Below are 22,388 nucleotides of genomic sequence, written 5' to 3' on the forward strand. Positions count from 1 at the left end.
AGCGCAGAGAAGCCGCAGCCCCGCGCCCATCCCCTCTGTGCCTTTTCAGAGCCGTCCTCAGGGTGACTTTGCCGAACATACTGATGGCGCCAAAAAGTCCGGAGGGCTTCGGGCGATCAGGGCCCCAAGGCGCTGGACGCGCTGGCGCGGATCCTCAGGGGGCTCCTCTGTGTGTGAGACTCTCGCTAATTGTCACACAGGGAGGGCAGCACCCTTCCCTGCCTTTCCTCCATTACAGCCCGCTGTGGACCTGGGACTTGAGCTATTTCTAGATGAGATTGAGAAGGCGCTTTCGTTGCACTAAGCAGTGCTCATGTTTAGCTGAGGAAGAAGGAGGCTCAGGTGTTGAGTGGGATATATTTGTGTGTTATAATTGTTGCCTCTTTGGGCTGAGGGTTGTCATACATTTAGGATTTAGTAAACACACGTCCTCAAGCCTTGAACGTACAGGAGACCAATTCATTTCTAAAGGAAGAGAACCTCACCTCCCTCAACGTATGTTAAGGGACTTAGGGAGACCTCAGGGAAACTGAGGGGAGGGACTTCTAGAAAACAACTCCAAGTTTGGGGGGAAAATGAATCATATTGATTCCCAGGCTGTTAGCCTATACCACTCCAGAGTGATAATGCTTATAAAATCTTCCCTCTGGAGAATTAAATACCCACCTCCACAACACAGTTTGTCATGAGCTCTGTGGGTTCCTTTAAGCCTATCCATGTGCCTTACCTAAGTGCCTTAATTTAGTAAAATCCCTTCAAGAGGTTGCCTCACATTACCCCCCTGCATTTGTGCACTTGGTTTTTCATATTTTATAATACTTGCAAATTGACACTGAACATGCTTTAACCTCAGTCATTTCAAAGTAAGTTTGATGTTTTAAGTGAGATGTGAATGGAGCTCCATTCATGAAGGAAGTAATCTGTGTGAAGTGTTTTGTAAATGTGAGTGGGTTGAGTTTAAAACACTGAATAAAATTAATGTAACAAGGAATCAAAGGGTTCAATCCAGATGTTTGCCTCCTTGCTTCCTTAATAAAGTGACAGTACAGGCTGCACAGTGCCTCTCCTTGTGGTTCTTGGGTAGGGTAGACTGTGGCACTGTGGTTGACCATGAGCAAGTGGATGGTTGGATTCCTTCAATTCATTTTTTAAAGTACTAACAAAATCCTTGGGGCTGATGGGGTTATGACCCATCCACCTATACAGAGGATTTTCCCTCTCTGCTAACTACGCTAGACATATCTGAAGGATTTACATGCGGGTTTTCAGTTGAAGATCCTGTAAGTAATCCTCTTTAGTTATCATTAGTATTAGCCTCTGAAACCTTTGCTTGCTTGTTAAGATAAGGTATTTGGGTGTGGGTTTTAACAGAGGTGGGGTTGTGCGTTAGAGCTGGTGGCCTTACTAATTCCTCTACTTAGTGTGTGTTTTGTGTTAACAGAAAACTCCTTAGCATTTGTGTAGGCAATATCATTTAGCATGAAGGATTCTAATTCAGATATTCTTGGTTCAGGTCTGACCTCACTACTCAGTAGTTATGTGACTTTGCATAATTAATTTCTTGGTCTTTTTTTTCTTTTCTTTTTTCCTCACAGACAGATGGGAATGATACTAACCTTGCAAAGTTGACATGGGAATTATATGGAATACTATGTAACAGTGCCTGCTATGTGGGCATTCAGTAAATACTCCTATTGTTAACCAAACGTAATCAGTAGCTATCACCATCACTGCTCTGCATCTGCTTAAAAACAGATACCCATAGTTGGACAGGGAGATTAACTGCAAAAGGGCAGGAGGGAACTTGCTATGAAAAGTTTTTCAAGTGGAGACAAGGCAATAATTATTAATAAAATATTTTTAAAATATAAACTCACTTCTCCAAACATTAGTGGTCATAATCTGTTCAAACATTAAGTCTTGGGAATACAGGCCAAAACCATGATGGAAGCAAAAATGTTTCTGAGAAGCAAAAGCATATCCACAAACAGTGTGCTAACTTGTTTACTCACTGGCAAACTCCTCAGACCCTCCCTCAAGCCTTTTGATTTTTACTTCAGACATAGTTCTAACATGCTTATTAGTTCCCTACTTTCTTGGCCTACAGAAGATTAGAAGGCTTGCTAAGTAGGAGACACACTACAAGTGTCAAAAAATGTTAGCTGGAAGTGAGGGGCAAACAAATTGTAAAGATAAAACATGAGAAATCAGTTTTAATCTTGGGTAGAAATAAAAATTGAATTACAGTATTGAATAATTATTGCAGGTTTTGTTGGAAATTTCAATTTCATTCTTTAAATGGGTTAAATTATGGTATATTCTATTTTAAAAATGGGGATAGTATATAATATATTTTAGAAAGATTTCCATCTGATATGATTAGAATATAATCTTTGGTTTGTTAAAGGCAATCTTCAGTTACTGGAAATTTTACTTAATGTGAAATGATTTATTCACTCATAGTACTGCATAAATGAGGCATCCATTGACTTGTGATTTTTGATTGGGAACTAGATTTTTTAAATTGCATTCATCTTTTGATGCAACAACATAATGAAATGAATTATACATGGAGTATCAGTTTGCTAGGGTTGCCATAACAAGTACCACAGACTAGGTGGCTTAAGCAACAGAAATTTATTTCCTCACTGTTCAGAAAGCTAGAAGTTCAAGATCAAGATGTTAGGAGTGTTGTTTTTCTGAGACTGCTCTCCTTGGCTTGTAGATGGCCATCTTGTCTCTATCTCTTCACATGGCCTTTCCTCTGTCTATGTCCTAATCTCCTGTTCTTTAAAAACACTGGTCCTGTTGGATTAGGGCCCACTCAGATGATCTTATTTTACCTTAATTACCTCCTTAAGGCCATGTATCGAAATACAGTCATATTCTGAGATATTGGGGATTAAGACTTCAATATATGAATTTGAGGGGACACAATTTAGCCCACAACACATGCTATTTAGTAAAAAGCTGTATTGGTTCTTTCAAAATAATTCAGCTGACCTGTTTCATATTCTGTAGCATATGAAATAGGTCAGATTTTAATTGCTGTTTTGGAACAGTCCAACTTAGATTTAAATGGGAGAAACCAAAAAATACTCATCATATACCAATACATATCCACATAGTACATATATACAAACCTTTTATGTGTGAAGCTGATTACAACTGAAGCAGAGTTAAGGTCATTGTCCAAGCTGAGTGTAATCTGTGATAGGGTTCACTAGAAATCATGTCCTTCATTGATCAAAAAAGACAGCTGTGTAGTGACTTCCTAATCACTCTTGCCCTATAGTACTTTGGGTAACGGAAGTAGAAGGTTTGACTTTCTAGAAAGAAACCATTTACTTCTTTGATACTTTCATACCTAGTTATCTTTTGAGCTCTTTGACCTTCTAGGTATCTATGCAACAAAATAATTATACTAATCCCTTGATGCATATTTTCTACATATTCAGGCCATGAGTTTATGAACCCAAATTTGCTGCACAAGCAACTTTTTTTCACTCAGATCAAAGCCTGCCAATAGTTTATTTGGAGATATCTAAATTGCTTACTTCATGGTTTATTCTCCTTACTAGTTTGAAGTTCATCTCTGTTCTATATGTTCATGCATCAGAATATATTTTATCTAAAGAAAAGAAAAAAGTTTCTGAACTTATGTTGTGCAAAAATGACTCCCAAACGCATTATGTGTGTTACTATCGGTTTGTGCTAATTTGCACAGCCTCTGAACAACTGGCAAAGTAGCTAGTTTTGACGTTGCAGCTGCCACTGAGTTCCTGGTTGCTTTAAGAATTTTTAAATTTTATTAGTATAATGACAGAGTTTACAGTTATTCACAGCATATTAATTGCAAACACTTATTATCTATGGTACCAGCTTAATGCTTGATCTTATGTTTCCTTTAATAGAAATGTTGCAGCTTCTACATTTAATTATAATGGGAATTAATCATCACTTATATGAGTTTTCACCTAAGAGCAAAAATTTTGGAACAAATTATAGTTGGGATGAGTCTATTAGATTTAAAATATAACACCAAAATAGCTTTCCTTTTGTGCTTTTAAAATTTCCATTGACAAAACATTGTTGATGTCACTAGCCTCCTGAAACCATTTTATGTAACTGATTTGACGATTGATTGATCCAGTATTTATTTATTGAGTGTCCAGTATGGGCCTGGTCCAGTTGTAGGTGCTTGGAATAACACTCAGTGAACAAAACTCAACTATCCCTGTCAGTAGAGGAGCAAGGGGAGATAGACATTCAAAATAGCCATAATAAGGAAGTATATTGTATAGCAAGTTAGAAGGTTATAAGTGCTATGGGGGGAAAGTAGAGTAGGACAAGGAGGGTAAGGATTTGGTCAGGAGATTGGAATCTTGAATAAGATAAACCTCATTGAGAAGGTGACATTTGAACAAAACTCGATGAAGGTGAGGAAGTTAGTTATGTGGCTATCTGGACAATAAGCAGAGGGAACAGCCAGAGCAGAGGCCCTAAGGCAGGAGTGTACCTAGAGGTGTTCAAGGATCAGCAAGGAGGTGAGTGTGGCTAGAGAAGAGTGAACAAGGAGGAAAACGATTATAAGTCCGGTTATAAGGTTTGTATGCCACGTAAATATTGTCTTAAATATTGTCTACCAATGGGTAGATAGATGCTTAGAATAATGGTTCTCTGTAAATGCTTTTGGAATGTTTCTTTGGCAAATGAATTGGTGCTTATAAGAATTGATTCTGAACTACAATAGAAAACGGAAAAGACTTCTGGAATTGTTGCAAATTCTGCTGCTGGTGAAAGTTAGAATTGGAGTTAGAAAAGGGGGAAGACAGGAAACCAACATGGTCAAAGCTAATGGGTGGATGCCTGAGTCCTGCCTGACCACAATCACACCCACCTTGCTAGGGGAATTAATTTTTCACTTATCTGGTACTGAAAAATCATTTGGTACTGAAAAATTTCTTTTCTCTTTGATTTTTGTCCTCATGATTGGAACTTTCAATCAGAAAGAAAAAATTTCAGTGTAGGGAGTACCCATGATTTGAAAGTTTGAGATCTGTCAACCTTAGGAGACTCATACCACAGACTGGCACTATTCTTTCTTGTTTATTTCTTATAGAATAGATACTGTAATTATTGTAGTTGTGCATTTTGTTTACATTTTACAAAGTATTTTTACATATATTATGTCATTTGATCCTCACAGCAAATGGACGTGAGAGGTGAATAGCCATTATTAAGTTTTGGGCTAGGCATTATCCATTTGCCCTCAAGATCTACTCTCTACCCTTTTTCTAATCGTTTCTGTGGTCTTAAAGTTGACCTTCATAGACTGCATCAGTGAGCTCCCTTGTTCTCTTCTGGAAGGATTCAACCAAAGGGGGGCAATGGCAGGGTATCTGTGGCAGAAGGGAAGTGAATTTGGGGTTTTATTTCTCCGGCTCCCTTCCCGCCAAGCTGCTGGTTAGTAGTGGCTGTGTGGAGGCCACAGCACCTGTCTAGTCTTCAGCTACAGCTTTCTTTCTGGGTTCTCTCAAGGTCTAGGGCTGGTAATGGATCTCCACTGTTGCTATCCCTTAATGACTTACCTTCATTATTCCTTGCTCAGTTTCCCTTTTTGAGTGTGCCTTCTGTTTCCTACTGAGACACTAATTTAAAAATGACAACCTAGAGAATTTGGGTGACTTGCCCAATAATAGACATCTGGTGAATGACAGAGTAGGGACTTGAATCCTGATTTTGTCACTCAGAGTCATAATCAATGCTGAATATACTACAAAGGAACCTATTCCAACTAGTAGATCCTATTGAAAAACCTTTCTACTTTGGTCTCAAATTTAAAATGTATTATATGGGATATTATTTATTGGTATCCTTTAATTATGGATGGCCCTTTTAAAGAATAGGGCTCTTTAAAAAATAAATATACCCTTCCCCCAAGAAAAGCCCCCAAAATATCATATCTTCATAAGAAAAGTATGGAGATAAAATCAGGAATCATTTAGAATGTTTGCTTTTGGTTGTTCACTGTGATGAATAGTGGGGACAGGGACAGTGTGAATAGTTAATTAATAATCTGTCATTTCCCTCTTTCATCTCTCTTCTGGTCTATCATAAAATCCTCTTTACTCTTTATGTGACTTTTCAGTCTCTTTCTCTCCAACTGGTCACCAATATCAAATATTGTCTCTAAAACATCTGACCCTGTCATTTCTCTGTTCCCCACTATCCACAGGATGAATCCCAAGCCTTTGGTTTGCCATTCTCCATCTGTCCTCACCCTTGTATCTAACCTAGTGGCCTTCTATTTTCTTCCATTCAAAACCTATACTTGCTACAATGTTAAATTATTTGCAGTTGATAAAATATGGTTCACATTTGCTTTTGCCTTTTTGCACTTGCTGTTCTTTCGGCTACAATATCTCCATCCTTGCTCCTAGCCCCATTGTCTGTTAAGAGAGCCATTTATCCACCAGGGTTCTACTGGAAAACATCACATGAAACCTTTTGTACCCCACAGGCTGAGCTGACAGATACAGGGAAAGAAGCTCAACTCTTTGAGGACAGAGACTAGGTCTTATTTATCATTGATTCTCCTAAGTCTTGCAGCCTAGTCTAGGACTCTGTGCTTAGTGGACAATCAATAAGTTATTTATTAAGCAAATGACTTAGTGTGAGGCTCCTTCAACCCACACCTTTACAAGAAAAATTTTGAAGTTGTTTTTGCTGATTTAAATTAAAATGTTAGAAAGATGGGGTGGAGATGGGAGTAATGAGAAAATAAAAAATATAAATTTTGAATGGTCATCAACTGCAGAGCTCCTAAATAAGGAGTCTATGCCGTGGAGTTATGTTTTCACTGCAGAAGGATTGAGTAGGACTCTGTACAACTTTGGTCTCTTTTCCAACCTGTGGTTGATCTGTGTTAGCTTACTTTGCTGTTAGTATAGAAAGGATTTTCCTTTTTTTTTTTTTTCCTAAAGATTGGTTTACCATCTTTTCTCTACATCTCTGATAGTAAAGGTCTTTTAGTTCTCACAGCATGAGTTTCTGAACAAAGGGTCATCTGGGAAGCAGCAATTTTGAGGATCTTACTCAGGTCATTGGAGCTAATGTTCTAGAAATGCATGACTGTCATAATAGAAGTCAGACCCCAAGTTGGTATTATTAGTAAGAGTTTTGTACCACAAACACTCTCAGTCCATTCAGACTATCATTTGTTGAGGGGAGAATGATACCAACTGTAATACTATACAGTCATGCACCCCATAACAACATTAAGGTCAATGATGAACTGAATGTACAATGGTTGTCCTGTAGGATTATAGTGGAGCCGAAAACTCCTATCACCTAGTGACATTGTAGCCATCAGAACATCACAGCATACTGCATTATTCACGTGTGTGTGGTGATGCTGGTGTAAACATCATGTAAAGTATATAATACTTAATAATGATAATAAATGGCAATGTTACAGGTTTATATATTTACTATACTTTGTATCATTATTTTAGAGTGTACTCCTACTCATGTATAAAAAAAGAAGTTAATAGTAAAACAGCCTCAGACAGTAGATATTCCAGAAGAAGGCATTGTTATCATAGGAGATAAGAGCTCCATGTGTGTTATTGTCCCTGAGGACCCTCCAGTGGGATGAGATGTGGAGATGGAAGACAGTGATACTGATGATCCTGACCCTGTGTAGGCCTAGGCTAACGTGTATGTTTATGTCTTAGTTTTTAACAAAAAAAGTTAAAAAGAAATTCTTAAATATAAAAAGGCTTATAGAATAAGGATATAAAGAGAAAAAATATTTTTGTACAGCTGTACAATGTACTTGTGTTTTCAGATAAGTGTTATTCCAAAAGAGTTAAAAAATTTAAAAATTTAAAAGTTTATAAAGTAAAAAAGTTACAGTAAGCTACAGTTAATTTATTATGGAAGAAAGAAAAATATTTTTATAAGTTTAGTGTAGCCTAAGTGTACAGTGTTTGTAGTCTTACAGTAGTGTAATGTCCTAGGTCTTTATATTCACTTACCATGCAATCACTCACACATTCACTCACCCAGACCAACTTCCAGTCCTGCAAGCTCCATTCATAGTAGTTGTACAGGTGTAGCATTTTTTATCTTTTATACTGTATTTTTACAGTACCTTTTGTATGTTTAGATGCACAAATCCTTACCACTGTCCTACAATTTCCTGCAATATTCAGTACAGTAAGATGCTGTCCACGTTTGTAGCCCATGAACCATATAGCCCAGGTATGTAGTAGGCTATACCATCTAGGTTTGTGTAGGTACACTCTATGATGTTCACACAATGATGAAATCACCTAATAATGCCTTTCTCAGAATGTGTCCCTGTTGTTAAGCGATGCATGACTATACTATAATTTGATGTCAGATTACCATGTTGATTAGGTGTATATGGTAGAAAAACAGAGCTCAAGAAACTTTTGTATACATGGGACAATCTTGTGCATTGAAATAGTATTTTCCTCACCTTCAAGGGTGAGGTGTATTCTTTTGGGGTATAAATTATGCAAGGCTAGAGTATTCTTCTAATAAGATAATTTCAAAAGTGGCACCAAAACATTTTTACCAAATTAAAGTAAGTTTGAATTTTCTTTCCTGATTTTTGAAATGGAAGAATCACATTGTACAAAGAGGAAGTAAACAGAGTAAACTAAAATTTAGTGATTTGTCCACTAGTCACAAAGTGGTGTCACACAGGAGTCACAGTGTACCTTGGCTTGCTTTTATAGAGAAATTCTATTCAATGGGAGACATTTTCTAATTCACAAGTCAGAGAACAGACTTAATAAATTTACCAAACAAAATTGGGATAGCCAGTACTATAAATGCTGTCATAATAACCAGTCACTTCGATAATGGAAAACTAGACAGATATGAGCTAGATTGATATTCAGCAGCGATAAGGACAGGACAGGATACATGGGAACAAAAATCAAATCACAAAAAATTAAGAAGGAAAATGTTTGTAAATAGCAACATTATTACTTATGTTTGCAATAGCACCCATTCACTTTTCTTACACTTATCCACATATTAATAGAAACTGTTATAAAAAGAGCATTAAAATTGACGATTAAACAGTAAAAATAGAATACTGTATTAATGGTAAGAATTCTGAGGTAATTGTTTTATCACAAGTGTTCTTGTCCCTGTATTCACTATTCTAGTTATTGGTACTACCATTTTCTCAGTGGCCCTAGGCAGAAGAATCTTGAGGAATTATCTTAGACCCGTTCTTCTGCCTTACTGTCTGTATTCAGTTTTCCAGTTTCTGGGTCCAGATAGTCAACCTGATTCCTTTAATTAGCCAACATTTATTGAGTGCCTAGTATGTGCCTAGTAGAATGATATAAACAAAAATTGCAGCCTTTGTGGAACTTACATTTTCTTAAACACCATATTTCTCTTATTCTAAGATGAGATTTCTGAAACAGTAATGCATTTTACAATATTAAAAAAAAAGCTAAACTAAAACTTAGTAGTGCGTTGTGTTGTGGTTATCATTGCCTATACGTGTATGAATTTAGTGAAGCTCATAGAAAGTATCTGTTCAACTGTCACCTCAGTTGAGTTGCTTGCATTTGGAAGCCACATAAGCAATTAAATTTAACTTAAATTTGGATCCCTGGTTGTTTTTAAAAATATTTTTTTAAAATAGCCAACAAACACATGAACAGGTGCTCAACATCATCAGTCATTAGGGGAATGCATATCAAAACTACAATGAGATATCACTTCACACCCACCAGCATGGCTATAATTAAAAATGATGAGTGCAATGCACACTGTCTGGGGAACGGACACGCCTGGAGCTTTGACTTGGGGGGACAGGCGGTACATGGGCAATGTATGTAACCTGAAATTCTGTATCCCCCATAATAAGATGAAATAAAAAAAAAAGAAAAGGAAAAACCAAGTATTGGTGAGGATATAGAGAAATTGGAACCCTCATGTATTACTAGTGGGAATGTAAAATAGTGTAGCCACTGTGGAAAAGTTTGTCAGTTCCTAAAAAAGTTAAATATAGAATTATCATATGACCCCCACAATTCCACTTTTAGGCATATACCCCAAAGCAGCAGTTCCCAACCTTTTTGGCACCAGGGACCACTTTCATGGAAGACAATTTTTCTGCAGACCGGTGGTGAGGAGGCAGAGCTCAGGCGGTGATGTGAGCGATGGGGAACAACTGTAAATACACATGAAACTTCGCTCACTGGCACATTGCTCACCTCCTGCTGTGCGGCCCAACAATTTTTCCCCTTACAGGTTTGGGAGGGGATGGGGGGACAGGTTGGGGTGGAGGGTGGGGAGAACTCAGGCTGTGATGTGCGGCCCAGTTCCTAACAGGCTGTGGGTACTGGGCCGCGGCCCGCGAGTTAGAGACTGCAGCCCAAAAGAATAGAAAACAGGTATTAAAGTACAAGCACACACGTGTTCATAGCAGCACTATTCACAATAGCCAAAAGGTGGAAACAGTGCAAATCTCCATCAGTGGATGAATGGGCAAACAAACTGTGGTTTATACATACAGTGAAATATTATTCAGCCATGAAAAAGAATGAAGTTCTGATACATGCTACACTGTGGACGAACCTTCAAAATACACTGAGTGAAAGAAGTCAAGCACAAAGGGTCACACATTATGTGATTCCATTTGTGAGATATCCAGAATAGATACATCTATGGAGTCAAAAGGCAGAATGGTGGTTGCCGGGGTGTGGTGGGATGTGGTAGGGAGAGGGGAGAATCCAGGGAGAAACCACTTAATGAATAAGGGGACATAATGGAAATGTTTTGGACTTAGATAGAGCTGGTGGTTGCACAAAAATGTGAACATACTAAATGCCGCTGAATTGTTCATTTTAAAATGATTAATTTTATGTTACATAAATTTTACCTCAGTAAAATTATTTTTTAAAGTATTACACTGTGCTGCAAAATTGAAATGAAAAGTTATTGTGTGCCCTGAAGTTTGCCTGTCATATACCATTCAGTGCAATTAAAAACAGAATAAATTGTGAAATCTCTTTATATAGATCCTAGAATTTTAGAGTTAAGAGAGATCTGTATGACCTTTTCATGTGTCATCAAGGAATATCATTTAAGCACCTGACATCTATATGTCAAAAGCTTGACTTCCAACAGCAACTGTATGACTTCTCATGATACATAATTAAATTTAACAGATGTGTCCACATTCCTTTCCCCTTAGCAGCTCTGAGTACATCAATATGCTGCACTCAGGAATCATGAGTGGTATTGTTCTTTGCAATTAAGTCATGGAGCACTGGTGTCAGAGCTGTAACTTGCCCGAAGTGAATGTATCCATGACTAAGATCCAGAGCAGTAACAAACGACTTTGTGAAGCAGAATCTAGCTGAGAATGTGCTAGACTGGGTCCTCTGTTCTAACTACTGCACTGCCACCAAGATGATCCCACTTATAGGAATACTCTCCCATTGTTATCTGCCAAGTCTTAAATAAGTCTCAGAACTCAGTGGCACAGTGAGCTCGTGTTTCCACACTTTACAGGCCCCTAACCTGACCACCCTACACCTATTCCATCTCTTCTTGGAGTGTGGCTGGACAAAGTTGTCTGTTTACTTCCTATGGGCAGATACCCTGAGTGCCTGTAGCACTCAAGCATGATTTACATTCTTCATTCAAGGTAATTTTTCTTCTATTTCTACTGTTGGAGAGGAAAAAAAATAATCACATGTTTGATATCCAGAAGAAAGTATACATTTAAAAAAATCAAAACTTTGAACAACCAAATGCAGAAGAAACCTCAGTATTCCTTGATAGCTCTTGAGATTGTAATATCAATCATAAATTATCAAAGAGATCAAGTTCACCAGCATTGATTATGAAAAGCAGGATCCTCGTGATACTTGGCTGAACTGTCAATGACCAACAGTGATGGAGAATATATTTGCTTAATAACATGTTTATTCACAAAATTATATACAAATTTAGTTTTCAAAATTTGAATCTTGAACCAAGGTTTGACTGGGCTTGAATAGTGACTATTTTCTTTGGTATTATTTTTAACCTAAATATATTTAGGCAGGATATGTACTTTCCAGGTAGGCTACAGAGACCACAGGCCTCCTTGGTCCCTTTTATCTTACTTGGGTCAATTTACACATTTATGTTCCCTGCTTAGCTCTTGTAGTCATTTGAGTTTGTAATTACCAAAGTAGACTCAAGTTTTGAAGTTATATGTAATGGTATAGATAATTCACAGTAAGACCAAATACATACTAGGTTCTGGGCACTGTGTAAAGTGTTTTCTCTATATTAACTATTGAAAGCCTCACAACCCCATTAGGTAGTGTGGCCCCCATGGAGGTGCACCATTCAGATCTGCCTTCAAGAGAGACGTGCTTATTTGCAAGAAGTGCAGTTAGATGACAGCCTCCAGCTGCAGTGCCTTTAAGCCATGCTTTTCTTGGGCAGCCCCAGCCAACAACGACTGAACACTGTGAGGGTACCAGGGCCTGGACATTTTTGCCCAATGTGGGGATTCCTCTAATGGGAAATCTTTGTTCCAGAGCTTCCCATTAGGTTGGCCAAGGCTTTGTCTGATCTGTGTCATAGTCTCAGGTTCTGTCTCCAATTCTACTTCCCCTCCACAATAAAACAATAAATCTCTTACACTCCTAACTATCTCAGTGTCTGCTTCTGGGAGGATCCAACTAATACAGGTAGATACTATTATTATCCTCATTTTATAAATGAGGAAACTGAGGCACAGAGAAGTGACTGTTGCCTCACTATTCTAAAATTCTTATTTATCCAATGAAGTATCCTTTATATCCCAGGAGCTCTGCTAGGTGCACGGAGTACATAGGTGAATAACACAGCCTTTGATCTCAAGGAGCCTACAATCTTGTGGAGAAAACAAGGAAAATAAGCAGACAACCTCCATCTTTGCTCTAAGTTCAATGATGAAATATGTGCAGGATTCCCTGAGAGTCTAGAAGGGAGGAACTTAATTTGTGTCATTTCTCTCTTCCCCTACCCCTGGAATGGACCACCCTTCCTCCTCTTGTACCCCCTAGCCCATGCCATCACACTTATCTGGGATGCCTGTCATGTCCTTGGACCTCCAAAAACTGAGCTGGGCCTGACTTCTCTGTATTCTTGTAGGAATGCTCCACACTTACCATAGCACACCCACCTTCGTTGGTGTTTCCTGGCCCATCTCATCTGTGTGGCCAGTGTCTAGTTCATGCCCGGTTAATAGAAGGGGCTTAGGAAGTGTTTGTTGAATCAATGAATGAGAAGAATCATTTGTTTGGCCTGTTAACTCACACACTTAGAGCCCTCCAAGGTGTGAGTAGGAAAATGCACAGGAGGGGAATGGTGATGCAGGTCAATTTTACCTTTTTCTGAGAATATCTCACTTTATTTCCCACTGTCATCAATAGATGTGGATTTGGGGATATTATCCTTCCCCTTCAAAATTTTGGTTCAAACATGGTCAGATGCTTTTTGTCTTGTTTCCCACTGATACAAATATGTTAAGCTGATGTTTTTATCCATCCATCCCTACATACAGACTTGTCTGTTAAGTCGACCAGCACATATTGATGAGGTGTCCTCCCTGTGTCAGGCATAGTGCTAGGTACAGTTCACACAGTGGTGAACAGAAAGCATTCTCTGTCCTCAAGGATCTTTCATTCTGGCAGGATTTGAGTTCTAAATAAATACAACCTGAATATCCTCTAGACCTCTCTAGTTTCTAGATCGTAGGTGAAGTCACTTTAAATATTTGTCACTAAGTCCAGTGGATCTGTATTTTCCCACCTACCAAATGGCATGCTGTCAACCTTGCTCCTTTCTTATGTCTCTGTGGGAATCCTCAGGGCCATTTTTTTTTTTTTTTTTGGCAATTGAAATAATGCATATTATTAACACATTCTTGGTAGTTGAGTAAACTCTTCATAAGTGGTGAATATTATTAATATAATCATGTAATGTGTTCTGCTACTTAACACTTTAACCTTTCTTTTTCTCTGATGCCTTCTCTCACCATATTTCCTGGCTGTTGTCTGTTGTTGTTCTGTTTGTTGTTTTAAAGCTGCCAGTACCTTTCCACTATGTTACTGCCACTGTTGGAAACACCTACATGATGTTTATCAGCTTCCTCTATGGCCAATGTCTCCAGATCTTTGTCCCTATATCAGCATCTGCACTAATCTGCTTTGCTATGCTCACCTCACCGGCTAACCACACTCTTCCCTCAAGACCTCCAGGAGTGTCTGCTCCGTCTTCTCCTGCCACTTGGAGTTTCTTGCCATTTTTTCTACCTCCAGATCTCAGGTGCTCCTCTCTTTCCAGTCATTAGTGAAGCACTCTCTTCTTGTCTGCCTACTTTCAAGAGGATCCCAGTGGCAGACTTATGGCTTAGGTTCCTAGTGGCAGTGTTATTTCATTCTTTATCACACAGCATTCCTTTTCTCAGACTGTTAAATGCGTCTTTCAGTTAGAACCTTGCACCATACCTGGAAACACTGATCCCATCTAACTTCATGCCCACTGTACCGGCCCTTTTCCTCATTTATATGTTCCCCCCTCCCTCAGGGATTCCTGTTTTCCCTCTTTTCAACTGGAAGTGATATTTAGACTAAGGGATGAAGGAAAAGTAGGAATTAGCTGCTGGAAGAGGAGAGGCAGGATTTGGTAGGGTGCATAAAGCAAATATGATATCCAGTAGAAGGAATAGGTTGTGCAAAGTCCCAGAGGCCAGAAACAACATGAGTTTGTAACAGAAGGTGTAATAGAAGGGAAACTGCAAGCATTACAATGTGGCTGATACATGGTAGAGTTCAAGGGCCTAGGTGGCAAGAAATACCCCTGGAAAGTTAGGTTGCGTCAGATCAAGGAGGGTCTTTCCTAGATATAGAAAACAGAAAAAAAAAATATTCTGGAAATGAAACTGGTTGAATTTTCCCAAGTACAGGTGTTTTATTCTTAGCTAATTTTTCCCTGGTCCCCAAGGGCTAGAACACCAGCTGATGACATTTTGTATGCATTATGCATGGCTTACATTTCTTCTTAGTCCTTTTATCCATCTTTTTCCCTACTCCATGGGTCTAGACTTACCGTTCATTTTCTGGATCTGTTGATTGGCATGACCGGGTGGTTGTTTCAAGTTTCCAAGACCCAGTTAACAGCCCTGCCAACTTCTGGATATGTTGTGGCTCTCAGATGAATCCTTCTTGCCTACATATGGCCTTGTCCAAATCCACCAGATTTAAATAGTTACCACATGGATATCTTGAAGATACAATCACCATGACAACCCTAAGACAAGAATCATACACCTATGGCAACAGAAGACTATGTTCCCACAGGGAATCTCCCACCCTGTTCATCTTCATGATCCCTCCCATGTGCAGCCTTGCCAAACAGATCCAGCCCACTTTTCTCTCATTCTTTGAATTCTGGAATCTGTTTATTCCATTCATTTGATGATTAGTAATACTCTCTTACATTTCCTCTCTTACTGTATCATTTAGCTTTTTGTATATTTCAGTCTTGCATCCCTAACCAATGTTGAGTTCCTTGAGGGCAGGGAATATGGATTAAGTGTGTTGAAGCCTCCCCAAGGGTCAGTGCTGTGCCTGGAGACATAGGGGATATTTGGCATATGTTTGCTAAATGAAATTGCTGGCTGACAATTAAGCTGCAGGAAGCCATGGAGAACTTGGAGATGGTTCAGCCAGGCAGCATGGGTGGAAGCTCTCAGTTTTTAGCCCAGCGAGGCTGCTCACACCCTACTTTTCCCCCTCTCCTCTGTAAAACAAAGGTGATGGTGGAAACTTCAAAGGTTATTGTAAGGATTGTGTGAAATAATGTATCAACAAATGCAATCACAATTGTTATTGTTTATAGAAATGGCCTTTTGAGTTCAAGCAATCAGAAGTACAGGGAAAGATTAAGACAGATTATTTAATCTGAAGAAGACTGGAAAAAGTTACTTACTTGTTGGATTAAGGAAAAGATGCTCTTTCTTGGATTAAATGCTGCTCTGAAATTGGACTGCCTGATTTGAATTTTGGCCCCATTGTTTGCAAGCTGTGCAACCTTGGGGCAAGTTAACATAACCTCTGTGCACCTCAATTTTATAATCTACAAAATGGGGATACTAATATTTATTGCATAAAGGTATTGTGAGAAGTGAATGAAATAATCAAATAATCCCTGTAAAGTGCTTATTAGCACAGCGCCAGGCATATAGTAAGGCTCAGAGTAGACTGGTTTATTTATTGCTGCTTTAATCAGTTACCTGTTGCTGTATAATTAACCACCCTCAAATGCAGTGGTTTAAAACAGTGAGTGTTTATTATGGCTCATGAGTCTATAGATCTGTTCTTTTGATCCCAGCTGGGCTCATTCATGCCTTTGCAGTCAGTTGTTGGGCAGGTAGGCAGCTCTGCTGATTGTGGCTGGGTTCCCTCACATGTGTGAGGGTTGATGGACTATATGTTATTCTAGGATGACCTTGGCTAGGCTCATTGGACTGTCTTCCATGTGGTCTTTCTTTGGAAATAAAACCAGGGCTTGGTCACGTGACAGCCAGAGTTCCGAGAGAGAGTGAAGGTAAGCAAGAACTGACACAGTGAGATTTCTAGTACATCCTATTGGCCAAAGCAGATCACAAGGCCAGCCCAGATATAAGAGTGGGGAAAGAGATCATGTCTTTTGACAGGAAGATCTGCAAAGTCATATTGCAAAGGGCATAGATACAAGGAGGGGTGAAGATTGTGGCTGGTTTTACAGTTGATCTACCACACCACCCTTAAATTCCTTCTAGAAATAATAGAAACAAATCTTTGTATCATAATTTACAGATTACAAAGACCTTTTGTCTGTAACCACTGAGTCTTACAATGTAACTGTGAGTTAAGTATTTTTGCGCCTTTATTTACAGTATACTAGATACTATCTTAAGCACCTGCTTCACATACTTCTGAGTGCAGCAGTGCAATCATAGCCCACTGCAACTCTTGGGTTCAAGCAATCCTCCCACCTCAGCCTCCTGAGTAGCTAGGACTACAGGTGCATTCCACCATGCCTGGCTAGTTTTTTTAAATTTTTTTGTAGAGACTGTGTCTTGTTTTATTGCCCAGGCTGGTCCTGAACTCCTGACCTCAAGCAATCCTCCCACCTTGGCCTCCCAAAGTGCTAAGATTACATGCATGAGCCATTGTGCCCAGCCCCATTCTTTTGAAAACTTTTTTTTTTTTTGCCCTTCCAGCACACGTTAATTGCTAACATTTGAGCAATAAGTTTTCCTGCTAATCCTACTGCTCTCCTGACTCTTTCAAGTGTCATATTATTTACTTTCATGGTTTCATGTTCTACTCATATGTAGAGACATTGATACTCCAAACTAAACCCAGCTTTGTTTTTCTATGTCCAACTGCTCTTGGCCAACTCCTCATAGTTGTCACATGGCTACCTCAAACTGTGTAACTATTTTTTTAAAAATATAATTTAAAATATTTTAAATGTGTAATTTTAAAATATAATTAGGTTAATAATTCACAGAGTAAAAACTCTGTGAAAATACAAAATACAGGTAGTAATTATTTGACTCTCTATGACCTTTACGTATGACCTTTAGCCCTCTAAAGTTTCAGAGATACTGAAAATGGCTTTTTGTAATCAAGATTCTTAGGAAAATACTCTCTGGACAAAGGCATTTCCTACTCAACCTTAATGTTGGGGCAATTAATCTTGGGTCAATAGGTAGGGTCCTGAATGTAGATTGGGTAGCCAAGTAGCTTAGGAAATTTCAGAGTTTTTATTTAGGGTTTTAGTGGTGCTTCTAAATATAGCATGTCCCATTTTTCCTTTTCCCTCAAACTGTCTCATTGATGTAACATGAAACCAAATAGAACAGTGCCGAACAGCTTGAAAGAGTGAATATCATGTGTTGAAAAGGAATATCACAGTATCACCTGATAAAAATAGCTTGTACCCACAGTAAGCAGAGATTGGTGTGCTCTAAGAGAGTCAATGTTTTTTAAAGGTTTTATTCACTCTCACCTCCCCAAGAAATTGACAGGGCAAAAGCCCTATCAAATAAGAGGTTGATGGATGGGAGAAGAAAAGAACCTTTAAGTTTGGTGGCCAAGTAATTCTTTAAAAGAAGCAACAGAAATGTAGTTAAAATAGTCATGTATTTTTTCGTGTTACCAATCAAATATGTTCATATTCTTGAGGATTGAGGTAGAGTTTTGACAAAGTCAAGATTAAGAAGCCTAAAGAGAAATAAGTAAGGAACTATATCATTTATTTATTCAACAGGCTTTAACGGAGGGACCATATCATTTATTCATTTAACAGACATGAACCAGGAAACACTCTACGTGGGTGTCCATAGGATACAAAGGTGAAACAGACAGGGATCCTCGAGGAGTTTCCAACCATGTAAGAAAGACATATTGATTCATATAAATATGCATATAAATATTACCATGTTGAAGGGGACAGATAGAGTGAGACAGGTACAGAGAAAGTGATACAGAGTTTGTATGTTCTGTCATTTATTTATTCTGACAAAAATTAATTGAGTACCTTCTGTATCCAGGCACTGTGGTAGGTGCTAAAGACACAGCTTAAATTCTAGCAGGGCATATAAATATAATAACAAACTAATAAACAATTAAATAAAATAATGCCATTGTAGATCATCATTAAGTGCTGTAAGGAAAATAAAGTAAGTTAAGGGGATAGGATGGGGGAGGTTATTTTAGATAAGTGGTCAGGGATATGTGGAGATGAGAGTGGGGAATCAAGGGACTTCCTGAAGTCAAAGACTAGACATAACAAGACATGAGGGCACACGGATGTGTTTAGGGAAGAGCAGTCCACCTTGACTGTATGGGTGTGGGTGAGAGGGAGTAGCAAAGCTCAGAAGAGTTGGTTAATCTCCATATTCTAGTATTTTGAAGGGTTCTCCAGAGGAATAACAAGGCAGGACCAATCTGGGACCAATGGTTGGAAGTTTCAGGGGTGAAAGTCTATACTATCTAACAGTAGACTGTAGGAGGGCTTCTGGCACTGTGTTAAAAAAGCATGATTAACTGCCTTTGAGCTCCATAGGGGCACAGAAATGGTGCCTTTGTCATTTTCATATCCCTATGGCCTGTCACAGTGTCTGGCACATAGTAGGTGATCAAGAGTTGATTTTTTTATTGCATTTCTCAACATCATGTGTTTGGTTGTATGAAATATATGGATATTTTTGCAAGTATTCAGTTGGGATGGCTATGGATTTAAATGGAGATCTACAGGTAATTTTTCCCAAGAAAGATGACCTATTCTGTTTTGGCACCCCTGGGTGAAATGAATTAATAATAACCCCTTATTTTATAGGCATTTTCTCTTTCTAGGATTGTAGAGTTGTTTCGTTTTGTTGTTATTACCATAGAGCTGTTCCTGATTTAAACGGGGTATGGTAATTTAATTTCTATTTATTCTTATTCACAAACATGTATTTATTTTAGAGAAAGTAAGTAATTTACTCAGGATTTCATAGACAGTAGTCACTGAGGCTTTGTGGCTCTAAGTCCATGCTCTTTCTACTACATTCTGCTGACTTACGTGAAACAGATTTCATTTCATGAAAGCTTTGTTGATGTATCTATATGTCATATTTTAATATCTCTAACAGCAGCATCATTTACCAGCTGAGAGAACCACCTGCTTTGGATGGAGACCTGGCCACTGTGATGAGGATACTTCACTCCTTGTCCCCTGGTTAATCAAGCCCTTCAGGACCTCTCTGGCTCCTATTATTGTCTCCCGTTTCTGATTACCTGTAGCATTTATACACTGTTCCACACCTTCTTACTTAGCCTGTTTTCTTGTTAATTCTGGTTGTCTTGTCTCCACAAATGGGTTGTATGTTCTTCTAACCCAAAGGCTGTGTTTTAAACCAGGAGCTCCATTACTGTTTTGTCCAACTCTAGACACAGGGGCTTGTGAGCTACTTTTTTGATTCAGAATCACTTATGGCTGAAAGGAAAGCTGAACTCCTCCAGGACAAGGATCATATCATTAACCTTACCTGTATTCCTAGCCACCAGTATCTGGCCTAGAGTAGTTGCCCAATAAATGTTTTTTGGATATGTGGTCTGTTTATCAGTGTTTCTCTTAGTTAGTGATGTTGTTGACCTCACCATCCTTGAGGCAGGGTCCAGGATTTATTTCTGTAAAAACTGTCATAATAATAACAGCCTGTTTTTTAGAGTCATAACCATGTGCAGGGCATTATACTAAGTACTTTACATAAATTCTCTTATTAAATCCTTGCAGCCACCCTGGGAACCCAGGCAGTCTGACTCCAGAGCCCACATTCCTCACCTCGGCATTATATTGCCTTTGGAGCCCCTTCCTGGACTCGGTAACTCACAGGGGCCAGCCCTCCTGAATTTCTAGTGAAGGTGGGTTGAAAGTATTACCCCAGTATTTTAAACATTTCTAAGTCTTTTCTATTTTAGTGTCTGGACTGTTAATATCTTTTGTGAAATTCTGTGGTTTCTTTTCCCTCTTGCATGGGCTTGCTAAGTACAAAATTATTGCAGGGAATAGCTAAACTAGGATAGAATTGATGTATTTGCGACTCCTGGATTTGCCAGGCAACAGGCTTCCTTGTTTTCCTGAGCTTTCTTGACACTTAATGGTGTTGAACGTAGGAGGATACGTGGGATGTAAACAATGGTCACTGGAATGGAGGGGACAGCAGTTCAGGAGATGCAATACGACTGCAAAGGCAAGGGAGGGCTGAAAACTGCATTTATTTTCCTGCATCCTCATTTGGATTTCTACTCATTTATTACTATTTCAGGGGAGTGAGGAGAAATGGGCTTTTCTATGAGACTCAATGCCCCCTCATTTTCATTTTCTCTTAACTAACCTATGCTTTCATTTGATAGAAAGACTATAGAGTATGAAAACTCCACTGATAAATGGTGAGGTTTGAGAAAGTTACATAATCGTTTTGGCCTCAATTTTTTCCTCTGTAAATACCACAAACTCCGTAGGACTGTTGGTGGAATAAATGAGATCCAAATTCCTTACCATGGCTTGCAACATCCAGTAGGTATCTGATCTCAGCCTGCCTTTCTGACCCAATCTTAGATCACATTGGCCCTTGCTCACCCAACTCCAGCTTCACTTGCCTTCTTGCTCTTGTTCCAGGACGCCCGCCTGGCTCTTTGGTGCCATCCTGCTCTACCTGCACTTCCAGACCCTCACAGAGCTTCCCTTTCACTTGGCTCAGGTCTGTGCTCAAATGACCCTTTCTCAGAGCACCTTCTCTGACTTCCAGTCCAGAAGAGCTCTCCTTCCCTCCCTGTTCTGTCTACCTACCTTATTCTGCCTTATTTTCCTTATACTACTTACTACTATCTAAAACTGTTTTAATTTTTTATTACTTGTCTGTGTTACCCTCACTTGAATGTAAACTCCATGAGGGCAGGGACTTTTTCTATCTAGTTTCCTTGTCTCTTCAGCCCCTCCAGTGGTGCCTGGCACACAGTAAGTGCTTAAGCAGTATTTCTTGTCATGGATGCAAACGTGCCCTGCACTATTCATTCCACGTGCATAGACTTCCTAATTTCAGCTTTGTAACAACTTTTTTTCTGGTTTGTGTCTTTCTTCTTACTAATTTAGCCAATAAAAGTTTATTGGACCATTTGATTACAGACTCAGGTCTACCATGGATACAGCTTCCTACTGAACTAGGAGGCTGCCTTTGGTGTGGAAATTTTTAGATGCAGGCTTATCACTGGCTGGTAATTTTGAGAGAAGCAGCTAAGGTAGGATGGAAAGAACTGAATTTGAGTAGATTAAGAGAACACCAAGAACTTTGTCTGAACATGATGGAGACTGTAATCAAACTTGACAGGCAAGGAGTGCCTTATACTTACTGATAATATGACCTTGATCAAGTCCTTTTACCTCCTGTGCATTGCAGTTTCCTTGTCTGTAAAATAAGGACTATTAATGGAGAAGGGGGAGGGGGAGGGGCTGCCTACCACTTAAGGGTTGTTGTAAAACCGTTGAGAGAATGTATGTGGTAACAGTTTATATTGAGTAGCACTCACATAAATTGACAAAAGTGCATATAAAGTGCTTGGCACCCAGTAACTATGCAACAAATGGTACCTATTACTATTTATATTAACATTATTAAATCACTTGGAAATGATTTCGACCACTTGTAAAGATTTGGATGTCTTACTAGTGTTAATGATTAGTTTTCCTCGAATTTAAACAAACTTTTGGATTGTCTTCTGTTCCCTGTTTGCATTTATAAG

The 22,388-nt window shown here is 38.9% G+C and overlaps 1 protein-coding gene across 2 annotated transcripts in view; it reads left to right on the top strand.

Moving 5' to 3' along the window:
• Positions 1-22,388, top strand: part of ELAVL4 (ELAV like RNA binding protein 4) — a 141,992-nt gene that overhangs the window by 474 nt on the left and 119,130 nt on the right. The window lies entirely within an intron of this gene.

Source organism: Eulemur rufifrons, chromosome 8 (assembly GCF_041146395.1).
Source record: "Eulemur rufifrons isolate Redbay chromosome 8, OSU_ERuf_1, whole genome shotgun sequence".
NCBI lineage: Eukaryota > Metazoa > Chordata > Mammalia > Primates > Lemuridae > Eulemur > Eulemur rufifrons.